This window comes from Panicum virgatum, chromosome 2N (assembly GCF_016808335.1).
Source record: "Panicum virgatum strain AP13 chromosome 2N, P.virgatum_v5, whole genome shotgun sequence".
Taxonomy (NCBI): domain Eukaryota; kingdom Viridiplantae; phylum Streptophyta; class Magnoliopsida; order Poales; family Poaceae; genus Panicum; species Panicum virgatum.
This window is the reverse complement of record NC_053146.1, coordinates 21,991,297-22,014,977: the sequence shown is the minus strand read 5'-3', so window position 1 is coordinate 22,014,977 and position 23,681 is coordinate 21,991,297. Positions and strand designations below refer to the sequence as shown.

The 23,681-nt window shown below is 49.2% G+C and overlaps 1 non-coding gene across 1 annotated transcript; it reads right to left on the bottom strand.

Annotated features, from left to right (window-relative positions):
- Positions 1–23,296: 23,296 nt before the first annotated feature.
- On the bottom strand, positions 23,297–23,403 carry LOC120663241. Its single transcript, XR_005670457.1, has one exon. It is a non-coding gene; the product is annotated as a small nucleolar RNA R71 (small nucleolar RNA).
- Positions 23,404–23,681: the final 278 nt, after the last annotated feature.

Sequence of the window (23,681 nt, the reverse complement as noted above, 5' to 3'; positions counted from 1 at the left end):
TTAATTATGATTAGACCCTCGGTTTTTGCAGAAAACCCCCAGAAGCTTAGTTTTTCTTGCAGAAAAGCCCCTGGACCTTGTTTTTGCTCTAGATTTTGCGTTCTAGCTCTGTTTTAGGCGTTCTTTATGTCCACGGGATCGTTGTAACGCGTCGAATAGTTTTAGACTAGTTTAGTGTGCTGTTTTTATGTATTGTTGTACTGTTTCTTAGTGTTTGCCTTTATTTGCATGTATGTGTATGTGCTGGACTTGTTTTGGCGATGCGATCGTGAGTAGACGTTGAGCTACCGGAGGAGCCCCAATACCAGTACCAGGAGCCATCTTCTGAGCAGTTTGAGCAGCAGGAACTGTTTGAGAAAGGCAAGTATAACATGAACAACACCTATCACCTTTAATTACAATTTCATACTGCATTTTAATACTGTATGCCTATAAGGACTTTCCAAGCCACTTTATATCCTTTATATCTATCCTTTGGGTTGCATTTTGGTTAGTTGTGCTAGGTGCCGCGCTATAACACACTTGGTCCTTTTTAATTAATTTGATTAATGGTATATGCAACTTAATTCTGAGAGTGGCCCGTTTGAGGGGCTCACGTCTCGTTAAAATTGGTTTTGTTAGAAACATGGTTTAGGGGGCCAGCACGGTGCTTACTGCCTGGTTGGCCACTCTCCATAAGGACCGGTTCATAGAGCGACAACCTAGGACAACAGCGCTACCACAAGACTGGAATGGGACGGTCTTGGCTTACTAATTAGGTCATTTTTGTTCAGGAGTAACTTACCGATGGGGCAGGAGGGGTGGTGAGCTTCAATGGTCCCCAGGCTACGAGGCTTGGTCTGCGTACCCCTCGAGGTGGTCACCATCGTTGCGGAGCCTGATTCCTTAGCAGTTACACCTTACCAATGTGATCCTTTGTAACGGCCTCGTAGTGAGTTTGCTAGTCATCTCACCTAAGGAAGTGTGATGAATAACTAGCGTAGCTCACGACTTGTGGGTAAAGATGTGCAACCTCTGTAGAGTGTAAAACTGGTATACTAGCCGTGCTCATGGTCATGAGCGGCCCAGATCCTCCTTTTGATTAGTGGGGTTATCTTACTTTGACGAGGCAGGTTTCCCCGGGTGGCTTGGTTCGGTTTGGTTCTCAGTAGTTCATGATCAATTTTGATTAATTACTATGTAACTAGGCTATGGTAATTCATCAACTTGTAGTAATTAGCTTTAATAAAATTTTGCCAAGACTTAAAAGCTAATGCAGTCAGCCAGCCAACCTTAGAGCCTCATAGTTTGTGTTATATTTGTTGAGTACAAGTTGTGTACTCACTCTTGCCTACTCTACTACTGCTCAGTTCCTGCCGACGCGAGGGAGTTCACCCGGAGCTACCAGGAGTACGAGGACTTCTAGGCATTCGTCTCCCAGTCAATGTCCCTGTGGCACCCAGCTTCCGAGAGACTTCGTATATGTATTCTACGCTTCCGCATACTCTGTATCAGACATTTTGTCATTAATATAATAAATAACTTTCGTACTCGCTTTATTATGTCTTTTTACGTGATATGTGCTATGATATACTGTCCATTCTGTTGTATGTTCGTGTGACTTGATCCTGGCACGTATATGATTGCTTGGTTTATGTCCTTTTATAAACCGGGTGTTACGTGCGCGGCACGAGGAATGCGGTGGTGTGGCGGAGTAGCGTGGCCGCGGCAGAGCAGGGTGCTCTGCACGGCGCAGCACGGCGGGTGTGACGCTCGGGTGCGGCGGCGGTGGTGGCATGGCGAGGGAGGTGTGTAGGGATGTGCGGCGGTGCCAATTAAAGGGAACCGGGGATCTTGGGGAGGTGTGCACCGCACGAGCGTCGCGGTGATTGTGGCCGTGATCCGTGCGCATGAGAGGCGGATCTCGCAATGGACTGGCCTGATCCGAACTCGGGTGAAGATTCTAGAAGATGGGGGCGAGACTGACCGGTGGGCCACGGGGGGTCGGGGTGGTCTACGGAGCAGGGACGGGCGAGCGGGGCTGAGCTGTGCGAAGCAGAGGCACGGGCGTCACGGCGAGGAAGAATGCCCTGACCTGTGGGGCCGCGGCGTCAGCGAGGGGAAAGCGGGGGCGCGGGCGACGCACGAGCGGAGCCGCTGGCATGCGGGACCGGGCTGTCGGGGAGGACGTTCTGCGCGAGCTGGGCTACCTGCTGGGCCGGTGCGGGAGCGGGGTGCCGGCCAACGGGCTTTGGGCTGGGTTTCAGTTTCACTGTTTTTTCAATTTCCATTTCTTTTCTAATTCAAACCACTCAAACTATTTGAATTCAAATTCAAATTTGAATTCAACACTAGCAATCAAGCAAAAAATAAAACCATGCACCAGCATGAATGCAACAATGAGTTTAACCTAGAAAAAAATTTAATTACTTGTGAAACAAAATTAGATTAAATGCAAGACTGAACATAGTAAACCTTAGAAAATTAAATAAAGCCAATTAAATTTATTATTAAATGCTGCAATTTAAATTAGGGTGTTACAGTCCTCCAAACATCTTGCGACATCATCATCACTTTCACCATTGTTTATTGCTGCCTCTTATTCGTTGAATTCCTTGATCATCCTGCACAGAACATGTACCAAAATTCTACTCCATGGAAAGCCTTATGAAATTACCTTTTCAACGAGTGGTCATTGATCCCAAACGGACTCCGGATGAAGAAGTTATGGTCGTTTTACTCCGGCACTGCGCTCTGTCCCGAGACATTTCAGAACGCGCAGCGTTGTAAGATTTTACCATAACTCTTCACACCGATCTCCAAAATTCATGATTCTTGATGCGTTGGAAAGAAGGCTTGATGGAGCTTTACAATATACAATTTTCTCTCATGGTACTTCTCTGATCATGGACGAAAATCTCATCACAACAGCAGTACTTTGGAGATGATGATGATCCGATCGCACGATTTTCTTTTTTGGGCATGCTTCATCACCTATGGCTTGGACAAAGAAATCTCCAAGAGACATTAGCCAAAGTTGACACGGTGACATACCTTTTTCATCTTTACTTGTTTTGAGTGTGGTCTCGATAGCGGATGCTGGGCCACTAACAAAAGTTAGCACCTACCACTAAAGAGCGGGTCTTCACGTAGCCATCAACTTGCTTGAGTGAGATTGGACTTGTCAAAGTACGGACGTTGAGAACTTCTCAATCGCTTTGTGTCTAGGGTTTTACCTGCATTCATGGACACAAACAAGAAACAGAGGATATATGCAATAATAAAATTAGGGTTAGTCCAAAAAGAAAGATAGATCTCCCTAGGGTTCGAGTTGTCTATCCCCGGCAACGGTGCCAGAAAAGCTTGTTGACACTCCTTAGAGCCCCAATTTACGTACCGTAAGCACACGGATCGTGGTAGCTTTTTGCTTAGAGTACTCCCCCAAGGTTTATCAATCCGTGGATCGGAAGCGAACCGACTAGAGTTTACCATTTAATCTATCGAACCTATCCTAAACATGAAGCGAAGATTGCATATAAACTGAACACTTGATAGATATGAATGAAGCATAAGTGTTCATCACACCCACAACCATAGATGAGATAACACAACCAAGGAGCTAGGGCCTATCGTCTCAAGGTACAGTTCTAGTCAAAAAGGTGATCAAAACATAGATTGCATCTCAACTAAAGGTACACGAAATCATCTCTCAGAAAGGTGGCTCGCAAGCGGCCTACTTTCCCAAGGTCGCCGGTGCGAGGTGCGTGTTGACGCCTAAGGTTTCCCAAAGCTTTACCCCAAATGCCCACCAAGTGCTCTTACTCGAAGCTCCTCCTCTTGGTGGCCGCACAACGACTCCCATGGTACTCGCCATCGATCCTATTCCACATCATGTCGTCGCTAGAACTTTTCCTTCCGCCATGCTGTCACCACACCGGGGTAATCAACCAACTAGCTAAAACACGTTACCTCAACGTATCCGCAAGATATAGACTAATCACCACGAATAGATCTAATCTTACTATGAACATATGGATGCATCACATATGAGAAAGAAAGCATGCATTGAAGTAGACCAAAGTCGAGACAACTAGAATAAAGAGTAGATTGATATCACCATCGTGTCTGTATATACCCCGACGAATGTTGGGGATGACTCCCGAACTCCACCATGGCACAACCTCGCAGGGAGGCCATGGCGGCTAGGGGCCTAAGCCATCTCCTAGGTACCTTCGAAGACTTGCAGCGGCCGTCGTCTCCCTCCGGCCTTGGCCCTAGGTTTTCGTCGAGTTCTGGGTGGATTGATCCCCCGAGTTGAATAAGGTGCGAGCTATTTATAAGCCGAGGAAGCCACCGGTCGAAGGGGAGGCCGAACTGCCTCGGAAACAGGCTAGGCCGGCTGGCCTCATGGGACTAGGCCGGCCGGCCTACCTTCTTTTAGGACCGCCTCGGTCTCCTCTTTCGTGTGTAGACTCCTCGCATCTTCTATAGTTTATGTCCTTCACGATTTGTACCCCTTTGGACGTCGTTATCTTGGAGATATCTTTGAGGAAAGGATAGGATAGGGAATCCTTCCTTAAATCTTCATTTGCTTTGCTTAATCTCGAAGTATCTTGATCTCATCTTTGTGGGCTTGGTCCTTTGGGCTCTCTTGGAGGATGGATGTGCATGAATGGGCTTCGAATCAACATGGGCTTTGGTCCTTCCTTTGGGCTTTGGCCTTCGTCTTTCTCCGTGTTAGCGCTCGATCACGGGCCTCGTCATTTCATGCTCCAAAATAGGCCAAAAACCTGCAAAAATGAAGTTCCTCCAAAATATATGTACAAATGTGAAAATGACCAATAATTAGGCCGGGGTTAGGACGGTTAGTGATTTTGATATTAAATTCATGCCATTATCAAGGATAAACAAGGGATAAAATGGGTACTTAAGGAGCGCCAACAGGTGATAATCAGTAAATTTTATCACACTATTCGACGATATCTTTAGCCAATTGCTTCCCCGGCAACGGTGCCAGAAATGCTTGTTGGCGTTTCTTATGCCCAAAAGTATATGTATTCCAAAAGCGCACAGAATCACCACTGTAGCACTTCACCTTGGAGTATTCCAAGGTATCGTATATTTCCTAAGGGAAGCACTATGGTTAAAGAGTATTGGAGAATAGAATGACAAACTTTACTAGAGATATCCATCGACTAACTTAGTGGGGGTAAGCCTGATATGATAGGATAAGATAATGTCCAAGCGATGACCGTATGACACAGGAGACTCTAATCCTTAGAGAGGTAAGCAGCTGGGAGGACAATGAGCGAGAAAGACTCCTAAAATACTTCTAGACTATTGAGCTAGCCTCCCTAGACTAAACCTTGCTTCTAATTAGTTTTTGGGAACCTAGAGCTTACTTCGGCGGCTGGAAGAGGAAGGACTTCAGAAAGGGGTGAGAGGGGAGTCCAACGGCAACCAACAACTACTGCTATGAAAACACCCAAACGTGGTGGACTACAAAAGACGGACAGGGCTGTCACCACCAGCCGCCTACCACAACGGTTCCGTGGGGTGGAACACACTTTCTAGCTAACACTGAGCTCAAACACCATGTTCGTACTCGGTGTTATTATTTCTCTTGACGCGTTCAAGAGAAATGCCCCTCAACTTAGGGAACTAACTTGAGCCACCCTAGTCCTAGCGAGAAAACCCGTAAGGTATGATCCCGATAAACAAGAAAGATACAAAGCCTAAGGTAGAGGAATGAACTTCTGCACACAAGCAAGATAACTTGGGAATATAAATAAATACAGAAATTAAAGCTGACTCGAAAAGATAAAGAAGATAACTTATATTGATAAATGTCAAATGAAAAGATACAAGAGCTTATACCGACTTCTGATCACGACTCCAGAATCTCAAGACAATCTCAACTCGACTCTAACTCCTAGACTACCTAACCTACTCTAGAAAGTGAAATTGAGAAGAGAAAACTCCTTTTGTGTGTGTCTCACAAGTGAGGGATGGAGGCCTATTTATAAATGCTAGAGGTCGGTGTTTGGCCGGGGCGTCATTTTTAAGCAAGAGGGTCGGTTGACGTAGCTTCCACGCGAAGATGAGCACGAGACTCTGCAAAGTGGGGCTGGCCGGCCTCACTTAGGCCGGCCGACTTGTGATTTCCTCCGTTTGCAACCGCCATATCGTGGACGCTCCTGATCACCTCTGGATGGCAGTGGAAGGTTGCTTGGGTTTAACACTGAAACTTGCCAGCCGACCTGGGTTTGGCACATCTCAGCCTCCCGTTTCACTGACATCTTGATCCAAGGGTGCATGAAGTCCATAGTGGTGCTCCGGGCCAAAAGATCTCGGAAAGTGCTGCACATGGGTCCTTTAATCTATGTGCTAGGCCATTCGGTCATATCTTTTGTATTTGCTTGTATATCCAGTGCATAGGGGTACATTGGAGGGTCCCTAATGGTCTTGTGGTAAGGCAAGATGTGTTTGGCAAAGGTGCCAGGCCGGCCGGCCTGCAGCCTCCACACAACACGAGTCCGAAACTTGTTATTTGCATAACTTTCTGGGAACTGCTCCAAGCTGGGTGCCCAGAATGATCAGGATCAGTAGCAGGTGATACAAGTGTGCAATGATCATACAAAGCATGAGCGATCCAAGAAGGGACCAAAAGAGTACCTCTAGGGTAGAGTTCACCATGTGTCAGTAGAAACCATTTGGGATGATAGTTCAGTCATTATTGGTATGCTTCTAGCCAACTCATTTCCAGCCTCAGTGTTGATAGATCCTCGTGCCACACATTCATTCATCAGCACGCAGTTTGCTGCTAAGCATGAGATATTGAAGCTTCCCATGAGGAAGAAAATGGTCGTCAAATCATCAGGAAAAGAACAGATCTCCAGTTACATATGTCCTCGAGTCAGCATGAGGATAGGCGAGGCAACCTTCCCTGAGGACCTTATTGTGATGGAGTCAACAGGAATCGACATTATTCTTGGTCAAAATTGGTCAGTTCGATACAAACTTGTGCAGCCTACCAAAAGAGTGGTAAAGGTCCAGACCTCATCAGGAGAGCAAATTGAGCATGAGATTCAACATACTTCCAACTCAAGGCATGTGGGTATGAGAACCCGACTCGGGTGTGCGTAGAGCTTAATCCCATCCTTGTTTCTCTTTGCTAGCCAACCCAGACTCTCGGGACGAGATTCCTGTAAGGGGGTAGGATTTGTAACACCCTAATTTAAATTTTAGTATTTAATAATAAATTTAATTGGCTTTTTCTAATTTTCTAAGGTTTATATGCTTAGTCTTGCATTTAAATTAATTTTCTTTCATAAGTAATTAAAATTTTTTAGGTTCGACATGTTTGTGCATTCATGCTGGAGCATAGTTTTATTTTGGTTCAGTGCATAGGGTTTGAATTTAAATTTAAGTTTGAATTCAAAATAGGTTGAGTGAAGTTTGAAAAAGAAAAGGGGAAAGAAGAGAGAACCGGCCCGAGCCAGCCCAGCAACCCAGCTCGCAGCCCGAGCGCAGCTCCCTTTCCTTTCCTCCCACGTCCGGCCCAGCTTCCTCTCTCCGCAGCGCGCTCAGCCCAGTTCGCGCGTCGCGCGCTTCCCCTGACAGCATGGTCCCACATGTCAGCTTCCCCGTCTTCCTCGCGCTAGCAACGAACTGCGCCAGTTCTGCCATGATCCCAGCCGCGTATCAGCCGGGCACGCTCGCCCAAGATGCCCGGGCCACCTTTAATTGGCCCCGAAACCCCCTTCACCCGCACCTGCTATCTCCACGACCCAAAACCCTAGCGCAGCCCCACCCCGCTTTGCTCTACCCAGCGCCGCTCCTCTATGCCGCCGTGGCCACGCCGCGCCCTAGCCCCTGTGAACCGCCACAATAGCTCCGCAGTGAGCCCAGGAAGCTTCCTGAGCCGGCCTTCCTCGAGATCAACCCGTGCAACTGCCAGAATCGCGCCCGAGACCCGACGCCGGTGAGATACTTAGCCGCTGCGATTCCTCGCCACCGTTGATGCTCCGGCCTCCCTGACCCCCCATCACACCATCGCAGGTCCTCCCTGAGTCGAGCCGTGGGACCCAGAAGCCTGGTGACGCACGCCAGCACCCTCCTCCCCGAGCTCCGCCCGTGCGCCGCCGCCCGACCTCGACGCCGTCGACCCTGCGTGCATCCCAGCCTGACACGGGCCCTCGGTAAGCTTCAGCTCGATGCCCTAGTCCTTTTGCGCTAGCTGTCGTAGACCGTAGGCCGCAACCAAGGTTAGAACGCCGGTCACCGGTGTTCGGCCGCCACCGCTCCGCCGTGGCGAACCCCCCTCTGCACTACATAGCCGCGCGCCGGCCTTGCCCAGACTCGTGTTGGCCTTGTGCATGCGCACGCATCCTTTTGTCCCCAGACCCGAGCCCAGTCCAGCTTCTTTCGTTTTGACCCCGGGATTGCCGGTTCGGCAAACCCCGGCGAACCACGCACCACCGAGCTGCCATCTCCGACGAGGACCACGCTCGGGACCCCGACCTGTCTTTCTGTCGCCTCCAGTGGATCACGCATGGCGTGAGGGTTGTTCCTGGCCAAAACCCACCCAGTTTCAAGCCTCGGAGCACCGTTATCGGTGTTCGCCGGTGAAACACCGCCGCAGGAGCTTCGTCCCCGGCGAACTGCGCCACCTCAAACCCTCGCCGAGTATCCTGAGCCGCTAGATCAACATCCTACGGCCGCAGTTAACCCGAGCTGAGTCAAACTGATGGCGTACCGGTCAGTGCTGGTCCATTTTGCTAAAGAGACCCTGAGCTTTTGAGAAATTAACCCGCGGTCCACTGCAGTTCAAAAATAATTGCAGAACAACCCTGTTTTAACGTTTAGGCCCCTAACCTTTTTAAAAATAGAACCCACAGTCCTGGCCGGTCTGTTTTACGCGTTAGACCCTGGATTATGTTTTAGTCCCTAGTTTTGCGTAGAAGCCCCTAGAACCTTAGTTTTTCTGGCAGTTTAGTCCCTAGACCTAGCTTTAGCTCTAGTTTTCACGTTGTAGCTCCGGTTTAGGTGTTCTTTATGTCCACGTGATCGTTGTAACACGTAGAATAGTTCTAGACCAGTTTTGTTTGCTGTTTTTATGTAATGATGTACTGTTTCTTAGCATTTGCCTTTATTTGCATGTATGTGTATGTGCTGGACCTTGTTTTGGCGTTGCGATCGTGAGTAGACGTTGATCCTTCGGAGGAGTACCAGGAGCCACCTTCCGCGGGACACTTTGAGCAGCAGGAGCACTTTGAGGAAGGCAAGTATAACATGAACATTCCTATCACCTTTAAATACAATTTCAAACTGCATTTTATTACTGTATGCCTATAAGGACTTTCCTAGCCACTTTATATCCTTTATATATATATATATCCCTTGGGTTGCATTTTGGTTAGTTGTGCTAGGTGCTGCTGTAACACCCTAGTTTAAATTTCAGCATTTATTAATAAATTTAAATGGCTTTATTTAAATTTCTAAGGTTTATTATGTTAGACTTGCATAATCTGCATTTTTGTTCTATAAATAATTAAAATTTATCATAGGTTTTAAATTTTGATGATGCATTCATGCTGGTGCATACTTTCAATGATTTGAGTGTGGTTGAATTCAAATTTGTATTTGAATTCAAACCTTGTTTGAATTAGGAATAGAAAAGTTTAGAAATAGAAAAGAGAAAAAAACTAGATAAATAGAAAACCCACCCAGCCCAAGAACCCAAACCGGCCCAGCGCGGCCCAGGTCTCCCCCTCTCTCCCCTGCGGCCCACATCCTTCCCTCCTGGCCCAGTTCCTTTCTTCCCGCGCCAGCAGCCCATGCCGCAGCCCTTTGCTCCGCACGGCCCGGCCTGCCCTCACCTCCCGCTCGCCCCGCGCCCGAGCCCAGCTCGCCCGCCCCGTCTGCCTGCCAGCCGGGCCCGCAAGCCAGCCCCTCAGCCCAGCGCGCTCTCCCCGCTTAGCCGCGCCGCGCGCTTCGCCGCTGACCAGCGGGGCCCACTTGTCGGCCCCGTCTTCTCCCCCGCAGCGCAACGCCCGCGCCTGAATCCCGCCGAGATCGCCGGGGCTCCCTTCCTTGCTCCCACGCCGAGATCTCCGGCCTGCCTCCTTTAAACCGCCCGCAATCCCCTGCGCCCCCTCCCATCGACCAGCGCGCCCCAAAACCCTAGCTCCATCGCGCCCACCCACCTCCGCCGCGCAGAGCGCCGTGCGCCGCCGTGGAACCGCCGCCCGGCTGCACCCAGAGCCATCGTGACCCGCGCAATAACTTCGCCGCGGCTCTGTGAAGCACGCCAAGCCCTCCACACCGGCCCTAGGCCCCTGCGTCATCGGAATCGCGCCGAGTCCCCCCCAAACTCCGGTAAGCAACCTCGGTCAATTCGTCCCCGTCGGCGTTCCTCGGGTTCAATTGACCCACCTCCCGCGTTCGCAGGTCGACCGCGGATCTTCCTGTGTGATCCCGGAGCTCGGAGGCGTGCTCCATCATCCCGGACCCGAACGCCGACTGTACCCCGCCGCCGGACCCCGCCATCGACCCCACTGCGCTCCGTCTCAGGCCAATCCAAACCCTCGGTAAGACGCTGCCCAACCATCCTGAGCTTTTGCGCTAGTGCCCGTAGGCCAGGGCCTGTCCTGGGCGCCGGTACGCCGCGTGCCGACGAGGTCTGCCCCTCAGAGCCTCCGCCGCCATCACACCCTCGCCCCTTAGCCGCCCCGAGCCCAGTAAAGGCCACGGGTGGATCACGCATGGCGCGTAGATCCTCCCCGACGCAAGCCCGCTCGGTTTTGAGCCCTAGAACACTTGAAGCGACCAACGCCGGCGAACCCCGCGCGGCGCCTCCGCGGGAGCTCTGTCTCCAGCGAGAACCCGCCGCCGCCCTTGCACGATTGGTTTCTGGCCGTCCGATCTGAGACGCGCGGCCAAGATTAGATCAGCTTGCCCTTTGATCCACACCGTTAGATCTTGAACCAACGGCCTAGATCCAAACATACCGGTTCGGCCTGCCCTTTTTGCTAAAGAGACCCTTGGTTTCTTTTAAATCAACCCGCAGTCCATCTCTGGTGAAAAGTAATTCCAGATCTGCCCTTCCTTTAACGCTTTAGCCCCTGAGTTTTCTCAGAATTGAACCCGACATCCAGGCTTAGTCTTTTTGCGAGTTAGACCCCAGAGTTTTAGTTTAATTATGTTTAGGCCCTCGGTTTTAGCAGAAAAGCCTCTGGAACCCTGTTTTTCTTACAAATAAGCCCCTGAACCTTGTTTTTAGCCTAGAAAGTGCGTTTTAGCTCCGTTTTAAGCGTTCTTTATGTCCACGCGATCGTTGTAACGCGTAGAATAGTTTTAGACTAGTTTAGTGTGCTGTTTTTATGTGTTGGTGTACTGTTTCTTACTTTTTGTTAGTATTTGCTTGTATGCTTATTGTTATGCATTGTTTTGGCCATGTGTTCGTGAGTAGACGTTGATCCATCTGAGGAGCCCCAGTACCAGTACCCGGAGCAGCCGTCTTCCGAGCACTTTGAGCAGCAGCAGGAGCAGTACGAGGAAGGCAAGTGTAACATGAACAACCTATCACTCTTAATTACATTTTCGTACTGCATTTAATACTGTATGCCTATAAGGACTTTCCTAGCCACTTTATATCCTTTATATATATCCTTGGGTTGCATTTTGGTTAGTTGTGCTAGGTTGCTGCGCTATAACACACTCTGGTCCTTTTTAATTAATTTGAATAATGGTTTACTTGAACTTAATTCTGAGAGTGGCCCTCTGTGTGGATGAGTGGCTCACGTCTCGTTAAAAGATGGTTTTTGTAGAAACATGGTTTAGGGGGCCAGCACGATGCTTAGTGCTTGGTTGGCCACTCTCCATAAGGACCGGTTCATAGAGCGACAACCTGGGACAACAGCGCTACCACAAGGCTAGAATGGGATAGACTTGGCTTACTAATTAGGTCTTTTTGGTTTGGAGTAACTTACCTGCGGGGCAAGAGTAGTAAGCTTCAATGGTCCCTGCTCCTCCGGCTTGGTCTGTGCTTGGATTGCGCTCCTGTGCTTGTACCCCCGGAGGTGGGCCCCATCGTCGCTGACCTAACTCTCGCGGTTACGCCTTACCAACGAGATTCTTTGTAACGGCCTCGTAGTGAGTCGCTAGTCATCTCACCTAAGGAAGTGTGATGAACCTCTAGCGTAGCTCACGACTTGTGGGTAAAGATGTGCAACCTCTGCAGAGTGTAAAACTGGTATACTAGCCGTGCTCACGGTTATGAGCGGCCCAGATCCTCCTTTTGATTAGTGGGGTTGTCTCCTTCCGACGAGGGAGGTGCCTCTCGGGGTTACCTTGGTGGCTTGGTTTTGGTATGGTTCTCAGTAGTATCATGATTAAATTTGACTAATTACTATGTAACTGGGTTAATGGTAATTCATCAACTTGTAGTAAATAGTTTTAATAAAATGTTGCCAAGACTTAAAAGCTAATGCAGTTGAGTCAGCCAACCTTAGAGCCTCATAGTTTGTGTTATACTTGTTGAGTACAAGTTATGTACTCACTCTTGCCTCTCCTCTACTTTTTCCTCTTGGCTATGCTACTGCTGCTCAGTTCCTGCCGACACGAGGGAGTTCGTCCAGCGCTACCAGGACTATGAGGACTTCTAGGTGTTCGTCTCCCAGTCGACGTCCCTGTGGCGCCCTGCTCAGCTTCGGAGAGTTTTTACCGTATTTGTACTTCGCTTCCGCTGTATCAGACATTTTGTCATTAATGTAATAAATAACATTCGTATTCGCTTTATTATGTCTTTTTACGTGATATGTGCTATGATATACTGTTCATTCTGTTGTATATACATGTGACTTGATCCTGGCACGTATATGATTGCTCGGTTTATGTTCTTTTATAAACCGGGTGTTACAGAGTGGTATCAGAGCCGTATCGACTGTAGAACGAAGCCTAGATAGAACTGGTCGAGTTTTAGGAGTTCTTCTCTCCAATCCTTGTCTGCTGAAACTATTTTACTATTATACCCCTTGAATTCTATGACTTTTACCCTTCTTGCCTTGATTTCTCTCTCTGAAGAATAGTTCTCGTAGATTTTGGCCCGAATCAGTCATCTGACTACCATGAGTTTAATCTAGGTGACCCTTTTATAATAATACGGTAGTACGATCTGCGACGCATTGTGTTAGTCGAGTCGTATGTTAAACTCGGCTAAGTTGTGAAAATTGTCTGCTTGTTATTATGCTACATGTTTGATTTGGATTTTTGACTGATTGCATAGCTTAGTAGTTTAAATTTGTTTAAAGAAAACACTCAGATGTTAAAGTTAACTAATTAATAAAATGAGTTAGATCGTTGGGGGTAAAACAGTCCACTCTATCCTGTCTACTTTATCATGGCTGAGTCTTTTTCCGCAAAGAGTTAACATATCCATCTGAATTTATTCCTGCAATATCCTTATTCGTGAAATCTTTTGTCCAAAATCAGATGGTGAACACCAGGCGTGGTTCTGACCAGCAGGGGCAGAACAACCAGGGTCAGAACACCCAGGGGACCGGGATCCCGATGCCTCCGCCCTTGACTTCGGAGTAGTACTTCCAGCTCCAGATGCAGATGATGGCTACCCTGAACAACACGGTTCAGGCTCTTCAACAGGCTCACACTTAGCCTCCGCCTCCTCCACCGCCGCAGCCTCGCGACAGGTGTGCTGAGTTCCTGAGGGGTCACCCGCCGATGTTTTCTCACACGTCCGACCCTCTTCAGGCTGACGACTGGCTCCGTGCAGTGGAGCGTCAGCTGGACATCGCCCAGTGCGATGATCGTGAGCGCGTCTTGTACGCAGCAGGATAGCTGCGAGGGGCAGCTTTGGACTGGTGGGAGTCCCACCCAGTTCATGACCGAGAGTCTCTCACTTGGCTCCAGTTCCGGGAGCGCTTCCGCAGCCACAACGTCCCCGTGGGCGTTATGAAGATGAAGCAGAAGGAGTTCCTTGCACTGAAGCAGGTAATCTTAAATATAATCATTCAGCGGTTTCTTTTGAACTAATGTCCCTTGTTCTATCCTTATGAATCTTGAGTTAATCTTTCGATATCTATCTGTCTTTGTCACTTCAGGGGACTATGTCGGTCACGGAGTATCGTGATCGCTTTCTGCAGCTTGCTCGCTACGCCCCTGCTGATGTTGCGGATGACCGCAAGAAGCAGGAGCACTTCATGGAGGGCCATGAGGACTACCTCCAGTACGCGCTGCTCAACCTCCGCTTCGACGACTTCAACCATCTGGTTGACAGCGCGCTCAACACTGAGCGCAAGCACCTGGAGATGAAGGACAAGAAGAGGAAGGTTGTCCCCATTGCTTCCGGCAGCAACACTCGTCCTCGCCTCCAGCAGCCTTAGCAGTACCCGCAGCCTCAGTACCGGCCTCCTCAGCAGTACCAGCAGAGGCCGCAGCAGTACCCGCCTCGACAGCAGCAGGCAGGTCTGGGCCCGAGGTTACCGGCACCTCCGGCTCGTACTGCTCTACCAGCTCCGCCAGCACCGCAGGCTCCACGTCCGGCAGCTCCTACCGGACAGCAGGCTCAGGGACCTCCTCGCACCTGCTTTCACTGCGGCCAGCCGGGGCACTACGCCAACGCTTGCCCCCGGAAGGCGCAGGCGGGACAGCAGGGGCGCCCAGCTCAGCCCAGGGCGCCAATTCAAGGCAGAGTGAACCACGTGACGGCCGAGTCAGCGGCCGAGGCTCCCAACGTGGTTATTGGTACATTCATGGTTAATTCATATCCAACTACAGTGCTTTTTGATACTGGTGCTACGCATTCCTTCATTACTCAGTCTTTTGTCGAGCATCATGGTATTCATACTAGCACATTAAAGAGGTGCCTGTTAGTATCTTCACCGGGAGGACAGTTGAGGTCTCACACTTACTGCCCGAGGGTCAGTGTTTCCTTGAGGGGAGTAGAGTTCTGTACTGATCTGATGGTGCTAGACACCAAGGGCATTGATGTCATTCTGGGAATGGAGACTCTGGCCAAGTGGGGAGTCCGGATAGATTGTGCTCAGAGGACAGTCTTGCTATCAGCTTCCAGTGGCCAAGAGGTTGTTATCAGTGCAGTAGAGCCTTCTAGATTTCTTCATCAGATGAAGGCTAGACCCACGGACGGTATTCGCGTGGTGTCTGAATTCCCGGATGTCTTTCCGAATGATCTGCCAGGTATGCCGCCTGAACGTGCCATTGAGTTTTGTATTGATCTCTTGCCTAGCACAGCCCCTATTGCAAAGCGGCCCTACCGTATGGCACCTATAGAGCATGAGGAAGTCAAGAAGACTATTGATGAGTTGCTAGCCAAGGGCTATATCCGTCGCAGCTTCTCTCCTTGGGCTTTTCCATTGTTGCTGGTAGATAAGAAGGATGGCTCGAAGAGGATGTGTGTGGATTATCGGGAGCTGAATGCAGTTACTATCAAGAACAAGCATTCACTGCCCTGTATTGAGGATCTCTTCGATCTGCTTCGAGGTGCTCGTATATTCTCGAAGATTGATCTTCGTTCGGGTTATTTTCAGCTGAGGATCCGTCCTGGGGATATTCCGAAGACGGCATTCACCTGCAAGTACGGGCTTTATGAGTATACGGTCATGTCCTTCGGCTTGACTAATGCCCGGGCTTTCTTCATGCATCTGATGAACATGGTTTTCATGGACTATCTGGATGTCTTCGTGGTGATCTTCATTGATGATATTCTGATCTTCTCCAAGACAGAAGAAGAGCATGAGGAGCATCTGAGACTCGTATTGCAGAGATTGAGGGAGCATCAGCTGTATGCCAAGTTCAGCAAGTGCGAGTTCTGGATTGACGAGGTTCCATTCCTCGGTCATGTTATCTCTCAGGGAGGCATTGCTGTTGATCCGAGCAAGGTGAAGGATGTGCTAGAGTGGGAGACACCGCAGACAGTAAAGGAAGTCAGGTCTTTCTTGGGCTTAGCTGGATATTATCGGAGGTTCATTGAGAATTTCTCCAAGATCGCGAAGCCTTTGACTTCTCTACTGGAGAAAAATGTGGCTTTCATGTGGACTGAAGAGCGTCAGATGGCCTTTGATGAACTAAAGAAAAGGTTGACTACGGCGCCAGTCCTGACTCTGCCAGACCAGACGAAGAGATTCACGGTGTATTGTGATGCTTCGAAGGATGGTCTTGGGTGTGTTCTGATGCAGGAGGGCAGAGTGATTGCTTATGCTTCACGGCAGTTACGTCGGCATGAGCTGAATTATCCCACTCATGATCTTGAGTTAGCCGTAGTTGTGCATGCTCTGAAGATTTGGAGGCATTACTTGTATGGGCAGCGGTGTGATATCTACACTGATCACAAGAGCCTCAAGTATATTTTCACGCAGAATGAGCTAAACATGCGGCAGAGGAGATGGCTAGAGTTAGTCAAAGATTATGACCTGGAGATTCACTATCATCCGGGCAAGGCCAATGTTGTAGCAGATGCTTTGATCAGGAGGAGTTATGTCAACATGGCCGTGGCTTTCCAGATGCCTGCAGAGTTATGCGAGGAGTTCGAGCAGTTGAGTCTGGGCTTCTTGCATCATACTTCGAGTGCAGCGTTTGAGGCAGTACCAACTCTAGAGGCAGAGATCAGGCAGCATCAGAAAGATGATGAGAAGCTGCAGGAGATTCGTGAGTTGCTCAAGAAGGGCAAGGCTCCTCATTTCAGAGAGGATGATCAGGGTACTTTGTGGTACAAGAACCGGATCTGCGTGCCTGATGTGCATGATCTCCGGAAGTTGATTCTGAGTGAGGCCCATGATACAGCTTACTCTATTCATCCAGGCAGCACGAAGATGTATTATGATCTGAAGGAACGTTTCTGGTGGTATGGGATGAAGCGTTCAGTGGCAGAGTACGTGGCTATTTGTGACACCTGTCAGCGTGTCAAGGCTGAGCATCAGAGGCCAGCAGGTCTGTTACAGCCTTTGAAGATTCCAGAGTGGAAATGGGAGGAAATCACTATGGACTTCATTGTTGGATTGCCTCGTACTCAGAAAGGGTACAACTCCATTTGGGTAGTAGTGGATCGTCTGATGAAGGTTGCTCACTTCATTCTAGTGAACACTACTTACTCCGGTGCTAGACTTGCAGAGTTGTACATCTCTCGGATTGTCTGCTTGCATGGTGTGCCCAAGAAGATCATATCTGACAGAGGGTCTCAGTTCACTTCTCGGTTCTGGGAGCAGCTCCATGATTCGTTGGATACGAAGCTGCGTTTCAATACGGCTTATCACCCTCAGACCGATGGGCATACAGAGAGAACCAACCAAGTGTTGGAGGATATGCTGAGAGCTTGTGCCATTCAGTACGGACCTAGTTGGGATAAGTGCATGTCTTATGCTGAGTTCTCATATAATAACAGCTATCAGGCCAGTCTGAAGAAGTCCCCCTTCGAGGCATTGTATGGCAGAAAGTGCAGGACTCCTCTCTATTGGGATCAGATTGGGGAGAAACAGCTCTTTGGCCCTGAGATCATAGATGATGCAGAGCAGATGGTACAGGCCGTGCGAGAAAATATGAGGATTGCACAGAGCAGACAGAAGAGCTATGCTGATGGCAAACGGAGAGACCTGACTTTCAGTGTCGGTGATTATGTGTACCTGAAGGTGTCTCCGATGAGAGGAATCCGCAGATTTAATGTCAAGGGGAAGTTAGCACCTCGGTGTGTTGGTCCATTCAAGGTGCTAGAGCGGAAAGGCGAAGTTGCTTATCGCCTGGAGTTACCTCTCAGCCACTCAGGAGTTCATGATGTCTTCCATATATCTCAGCTGAAGAGGTGTCTGCGAGTACCCGAGGAGCAGGCACCACTGGATGGAGTAGATGTGCAGGAGGATCTGACTTATACTGAGCATCCGGTGAAGATTCTGGAGACATCAGAAAGGGTTACTCGGAACAAGCGCATCAAGATGTGTAGGGTTCAGTGGAGTCATCACAGTGAAGCTGAGGCAACATGGGAGCGAGAAGATGAGTTGAAGAAGACATACCCAGATCTCTTTGCTAGCCAGCCCAGCTAAATCTCGGGGACGAGATTTCTTTAAGGGGGTAGGGTCTGTAACACCCTAGTTTAAATTTCAGCATTTATTAATAAATTTAAATGGCTTTATTTAAATTTCTAAGGTTTACTGTGTTAGACTTGCATAATCTGCATTTTTGTTCTATAAATAATTAAAATTTATCATAGGTTTTAAATTTTGATGATGCATTCATGCTGGTGCATACTTTCAATGATTTGAGTGTGGTTGAATTCAAATTTGTATTTGAATTCAAACCTTGTTTGAATTAGGAATAGAAAAGTTTAGAAATAGAAAAGAGAAAAAAACTAGATAAATAGAAAACCCACCCAGCCCAAGAACCCAAACCGGCCCAGCGCGGGCCAGGTCTCCCCCTCTCTCCCCTGCGGCCCACATCCTTCCCTCCTGGCCCAGTTCCTTTCTTCCCGCGCCAGCAGCCCACGCCGCAGCCCTTTCCTCCGCACGGCCCGGCCTACCCTCACCTCCCGCTCGCCCCGCGCCCGAGCCCAGCTCGCCCGCCCCGTCTGCCTGCCAGCCGGGCCCGCAAGCCAGCCCCTCAGCCCAGCACGCTCTCCCCGCTCAGCCGCGCCGCGCGCTTCGCCGCTGACCAGCGGGGCCCACTTGTCGGCCCCGTCTTCTCCCCCGCAGCGCAACGCCCGCGCCTGAATCCCGCCGAGATCGCCGGGGCTCCCTTCCTTGCTCCCACGCCGAGATCTCCGGCCTGCCTCCTTTAAACCGCCCGCAATCCCCTGCGCCCCCTCCCATCGACCAGCGCGCCCCCAAACCCTAGCTCCATCGCGCCCACCCACCTCCGCTGCGCAGAGCGCCGTGCGCTGCCGTGGAACCGCCGCCCGACTGCACCCAGAGCCATCGTGACCCGCGCAATAACTTCGCCGCGGCTCAGTGAAGCATGCCAAGCCCTCCACACCGGCCCTAGGCCCCTACGTCATCGGAATCGCGCCGTGCCCCCCCCCAAACTCCGGTAAGCAACCTCGGTCAATTCGTCCCCGTCGGCGTTCCTCGGGTTCAATTGACCCACCTCCCGCGTTCGCAGGTCGACCGCGGATCTTCCTGTGTGATCCCGGAGCTCGGAGGCGCGCTCCATCATCCCGGACCCGAACGCCGACTGTACCCCGCCGCCGGACCCCGCCATCGACCCCACTGCGCTCCGTCTCAGGCCAATCCAAACCCTCGGTAAGACGCTGTCCAACCATCCTGAGCTTTTGCGCTAGTGCCCGTAGGCCAGGGCCTGTCCTGGGCGCCGGTACGCCGCGCGCCGACGAGGTCTGCCCCTCAGAGCCTCCGCCGCCATCGCACCCTCGCCCCTAAGCCGCCCCGAGCCCAGTAAAGGCCACGGGTGGATCACGCATGGCGCGTAGATCCTCCCCGACCCAAGCACACTCGGTTTTGAGCCCTGGAACACCGGAAGCGACCAACGCCGGCGAGCCCCGCGCGGCGCCTCCGCGGCAGCTCTGTCTCCGACGAGAACCCGCCGCCGCCCTTGCACGACTGGTTTCTGGCCGTCCGATCTGAGACGCGCGGCCAAGATTAGATCAGCTTGCCCTTTGATCCACACCGTTAGATCTTGAACCAACGGCCTAGATCCAAACATACCGGTTCGACCCGCCCTTTTTGCTAAAGAGACCCTCGGTTTCTTTTAAATCAACCCGCAGTCCATCTCTGGTGAAAAGTAATTCCAGATCTGCCCTTCCTTTAACGCTTTAGCCCCTGAGTTTTCTCAGAATTGAACCCGCCGTCCAGGCTTAGTCTTTTTGCGAGTTAGACCCCAGAGTTTTAGTTTAATTACGTTTAGGCCCTCGGTTTTAGCAGAAAAGCCTCTGGAACCCTGTTTTTCTTACAAATAAGCCCCTGAACCTTGTTTTTAGCCTAGAAAGTGTGTTTTAGCTCCGTTTTAAGCGTTCTTTATGTCCACGCGATCGTTGTAACGCGTAGAATAGTTTTAGACTAGTTTAGTGTGCTGTTTTTATGTATTGGTGTACTGTTTCTTACTTTTTGTTAGTATTTGCTTGTATGCTTATTGTTATGCATTGTTTTGGCCATGTGTTCGTGAGTAGACGTTGATCCATCTGAGGAGCCCCAGTACCAGTACCCAGAGCAGCCGTCTTCCGAGCACTTTGAGCAGCAGCAGGAGCAATACGAGGAAGGCAAGTGTAACATGAACAAGCAGTACGAGGAAGGCAAGTGTAACATGAACAACCTATCACTCTTAATTACATTTTCATACTGCATTTAATACTGTATGCCTATAAGGACTTTCCTAGCCACTTTATATCCTTTATATATATCCTTGGGTTGCATTTTGGTTAGTTGTGCTAGGTTGCTGCGCTATAACACACTCTGGTCCTTTTTAATTAATTTGACTAATGGTTTACTTGAACTTAATTCTGAGAGTGGCCCTCTGTGTGGATGAGTGGCTCACGTCTCGTTAAAAGATGGTTTTTGTAGAAACATGGTTTAGGGGGCCAGCACGGTGCTTAGTGCTTGGTTGGCCACTCTCCATAAGGACCGGTTCATAGAGCGACAACCTGGGACAACAGCGCTACCACAAGGCTAGAATGGGATAGACTTGGCTTACTAATTAGGTCTTTTTGGTTTGGAGTAACTTACCTGCGGGGCAAGAGTAGTAAGCTTCAATGGTCCCTGCTCCTCCGGCTTGGTCTGTGCTTGGATTGCGCTCCTGTGCTTGTACCCCCGGAGGTGGGCCCCATCGTCGCTGACCTAACTCTCGCGGTTACGCCTTACCAACGAGATTCTTTGTAACGGCCTCGTAGTGAGTCGCTAGTCATCTCACCTAAGGAAGTGTGATGAACCTCTAGCGTAGCTCACGACTTGTGGGTAAAGATGTGCAACCTCTGCAGAGTGTAAAACTGGTATACTAGCCGTGCTCACGGTTATGAGCGGCCCAGATCCTCCTTTTGATTAGTGGGGTTGTCTCCTTCCGACGAGGGAGGTGCCTCTCGGGGTTACCTTGGTGGCTTGGTTTTGGTATGGTTCTCAGTAGTATCATGATTAAATTTGACTAATTACTATGTAACTGGGTTAATGGTAATTCATCAACTTGTAGTAAATAGTTTTAATAAAATGTTGCCAAGACTTAAAAGCTAATGCAGTTGAGTCAGCCAACCTTAGAGCCTCATAGTTTGTGTTATACTTGTTGAGTACAAGTTGTGTACTCACTCTTGCCTCTCCTCTACTTTTTCCTCTTGGCTATGCTACTGCTGCTCAGTTCCTGCCGACACGAGGGAGTTCGTCCAGCGCTACCAGGACTACGAGGACTTCTAGGTGTTCGTCTCCCAGTCGACGTCCCTGTGGCGCCCTGCTCAGCTTCGGAGAGTTTTTACCGTATTTGTACTTCGCTTCCGCTGTATCAGACATTTTGTCATTAATGTAATAAATAACATTCGTATTCGCTTTATTATGTCTTTTTACGTGATATGTGCTATGATATACTGTTCATTCTGTTGTATATACGTGTGACTTGATCCTGGCACGTATATGATTGCTCGGTTTATGTTCTTTTATAAACCGGGTGTTACAGCTGCGCTCTCACACATGGTCCTTGTTAATTAAATTGTTAATGGTCTTATGCAACTTAATTCTGAGCGTTACCCTCTGTGCTCTGTACTTGAGTGGTTTACGTCTCCTTAAAACATGTTTTTTCTAGAAACTTGGTTTAGGGGGCTCGCACTGTGTTTTGTGCTAGCTACTCTCCATAAGAACCATACGTCATTAGAGCGACAACCTGGGACAACCGCGCAACCACAAGACTAGAATGGGACGGTCTTGGCGTACTAATTAGGTCTTTTTGGTTTGGAGTAACTTACCTGCGGGGCAAGGGTGGTAAGCTTCTATGGCCCTCGTACTGAGTGGCCTCGTCTATGCTTTGTGTCTTGACGCCCACTAGACCTGCTCCATAGTCGCCGATCCAACCCTCGCAGTTACTCCTTACCAACGAGATTCTTTGTAACGGCCTCGTAGTGAGTTTGCTAGTCATCTCACCTACGGAAGTGTGATGAACAACTAGCGTAGCTCACGACTTGTGGGTAAAGATGTGCAACCTCTGCAGAGTGTAAAACTGGTATATTAGCCGTGCTCACGGTCATGAGCGGCCCGGATCCTCCTTTTGACTATTGGGGTTACCTTGGTGGTTTTGGTGTGGTCATCAGAAGTTCTTAATTAATTTGATTAATTTCTATGCAACTGGGTTATGGTAATTTCATCAACTTGTAGTCATTAGCTTTAATAAAATTTTGCCAAGATTAAAAGCTAATGCAGTGGAGTCAGCCAACCTTGGAGCCTCATAGTTTGTGTTATACTTGTTGAGTACAAGTTGTGTACTCACTCTTGCCTCCTCTACTCTTTTCCTCTTGGTCTTTTTGGGGATACCCTACTGTCTCCCAGTTGACATCCCTGTGGCGCCCAGCGTCAGAGAGAGTTTCGTAATTGTTCTACGCTTTCGCATATTTGTATCAGACATTTTGTCATATATGTAATAAATAACATTCGTACTCGCTTTATTATATCTTTTAACATGATATGTGCTGTGATATACTATTTATTCTGTTGTATATACGTGTGACTTGATCCTGGCATGTATATGATTGCTCGGTTTATGTCCTTTTATAAATCGGGTGTTACATTTAATCTATGTGCTAGGCCATTCGGTCATATTTTTTGTATTTGCTTGTATATCCAGTGCATAGGGGTGCATTGGAGGGTCCCTAATGGTCTTGTGGTAAGGCAAGATGTGTTTAGCAAAGGTGCCGGCCGGCCGGCCTGCAGCCTCCGCACAACACGAGTCTAAAACTTGTTATTTGCATAACTTTTGCGTTCGGACTCCGAATTGGGTGAACCAAACGTCCAATTCGATCATCTAGATGAGCTCTTCAACATGGCAATGTCAAATTTGGCATTTGACAATGTTTACAATGGTGTCATCTGATATCCATGTTTTACCATCCTTGTAGATGCTCCATTTATTGTTGTTTCTTGCATAATCTGGGCATAATCCTGCAAAACATCTCAAACCACCAAAACTTGTGAAATTTGTTAGAAATAGGTAAAATATGTACGGAACATGGTGCAATGCTCAATTTATTTCTGAGAAGTTGACAGTCAAAATGGGAAATAATGACCGTCAATAGTTCTACACCAACAAAGCAGACTTCAGCACATGGGATGCCTGCTCCAATGCATTCCTGACGAAATAGTTCCCGATGGGCAAAACCAATGCCCTCCGGAGCAAAATCTCTGGATTTTAGCAGCTGCCGGATGAAGCCATTCCGGAGGCTTGGGAGAGATTCCATGAATACATTGCAGCATGCCCCCGTCACGGCATGGAAGAATGGCTAATCATTCAGAGTTTCTTCCATGGCCTGAACATGCCAGTCCAGAACCACATTGATGCTGTATCAGGTGGCTCATTCCTTTCGCTCAGCGTCAATGCAGCGAAAGCACTGGTAGCGAAGATTGGTTCCAACTAGAGTTGGAAAGGTGAAAGGCAGTAACAGACTCGTAAGGGAATTCATCATATCGACATTGTTGATATGCTTGCTGCAAAGTGGACCTTCTCATGAAGAGGCTGGAGTCTCCACACCAGGAGGCCAACCAGGTTAT